The sequence below is a fragment of the Arachis hypogaea genome, chromosome 1 (genome assembly GCF_003086295.3).
Source record: "Arachis hypogaea cultivar Tifrunner chromosome 1, arahy.Tifrunner.gnm2.J5K5, whole genome shotgun sequence".
NCBI classification, from domain to species: domain Eukaryota; kingdom Viridiplantae; phylum Streptophyta; class Magnoliopsida; order Fabales; family Fabaceae; genus Arachis; species Arachis hypogaea.
Genome location: NC_092036.1, coordinates 52,566,887 through 52,568,533, shown reverse-complemented (window position 1 = coordinate 52,568,533; position 1,647 = coordinate 52,566,887). Strand labels below are relative to the sequence as shown.

Sequence of the window (1,647 nt, the reverse complement as noted above, 5' to 3'; positions counted from 1 at the left end):
CTTTCTTCTGAGGTATCCCATTATTCACAGAATTCCTCTCAGAGGTGTACATAAATTGGTTGTTTGCAACCATGTCAATGAGTTCTTGGGCCTCTTCAGGCGTTTTCTTCAGGTGAATAGATCCACCTGCAGAATGGTCCAGTGACATTTTCAAAAATTCAGAGAGACCATAATAGAATATATCTAATATGGTCCATTCTGAAAACATGTCAGATGGACATCTTTTGGTCAACTACTTGTATCTTTCCCAAGCTTCATAGAGGGATTCACCATCTTTTTGTTTGAAGGTTTGAACATCCACTCTTAGCTTGCTCAGCTTTTGAGGAGGAAAGAATTTATCCAAGAAGGCTGTGACCAGCTTATCCCAGGAGTCCAGGCTATCCTTAGGTTGTGAATCTAACCATATTCTAGCTCTGTCTCTTACAGCAAAAGGGAAAAGCATGAGTCTGTAGACTTCAGGATCAACTCCATTCGTCTTTACAGTCTCACAGATCTGCAAGAACTCAGTTAAAAACTGATAAGGATCTTCAGATGGAAGTCCATAAAACTTGCAGTTTTGTTGCATTAAGGCAACTAACTGAGGTTTCAGCTCAAAGTTATTGGCTCCAATGGCAGGAATGGAGATGCTTCTTCCATCAAATTTGGACGTTGGCTTTGTGAAGTCACCAAGCATTCTCCTTGCATTATTATTATTTTCGGCTGCCATCTCCTTCTCTTGTTCGAAAATTTCTAAAAGGTTACCTTTAGAATAATGTAATTTAGCTTCTCTTAATTTTCTCTTCAGAGTCCTTTCAGGTTCTGGATCAATTTCAACAAGAGTGCCTTTTTCCATGTTCCTGCTCATATGAAAGAGAAGAAAACAAGAAAAGAAAGAGGAATCCTCTATGTCACAGTATAGAGATTCCCTTATGTTAGTAGAAGAAGAAAGGGGATAGAAGAATGGAGATGGAGATTCGGATTTTTGGATGAAGAGAGGTGAAGAGAAGTGTTAGTAATTAAATAATTAAATAGAAGAAGAAAAGAGAAGGGAAATTTCGAAAATAATTTTGAAAAGGAGGTTAGTAATTTTCGAAAATTAGAAATAAAATGTAATTAAGATTTAAAACATGAAACAATTAGTCAATTAAAAAGAACTTTTGAAAAAGGGGTGAGATATTTTCGAAATTTAGAGAGGGAAAAGTAGTTAGGTAGTTTTGAAAAAGATAAGAAACAAACAAAAAGTTAGTTAGTTGATTGAAAAAGATTTGAAATCAAATTTGAAAAGATAAGAAGATAGGAGGTTAGATAGGATATTTTGAAATCAAATTTTAAAAAAGATAAAATTTTTGGAAAAGATAAGATAAAAGATAAAAAGATCTCATTTTTAAAATGACTTGACTAACAAGAAACTACAAGATAAGATTCTAGAACTTAAAGATTGAACCTTTCTTAACAAGAAAGTAACAAACTTCAAATTTTTGAACCAATCACATTAATTGTTAGCTAATTTTCGAAAATATGATATAAAGATAAGAAAAAGATTTTGAAAATATTTTGAAAAAGATTTTTGAAATTTTCAAAAATTATAAAAAAATGAAAAAGATATGATTTTTGAAAAAGATTTTGAAAAGATAAGATTTTTAAAATTGAAATTTTGACTTGACTTGT

The 1,647-nt window shown here is 32.0% G+C and overlaps 1 non-coding gene across 1 annotated transcript; it reads left to right on the top strand.

Moving 5' to 3' along the window:
• Window positions 1-206: 206 nt before the first annotated feature.
• LOC112717254 (small nucleolar RNA R71) lies at window positions 207-310 on the top strand. The gene has a single exon (XR_003160610.1). It is a non-coding gene; the product is annotated as a small nucleolar RNA R71 (small nucleolar RNA).
• Window positions 311-1,647: the final 1,337 nt, after the last annotated feature.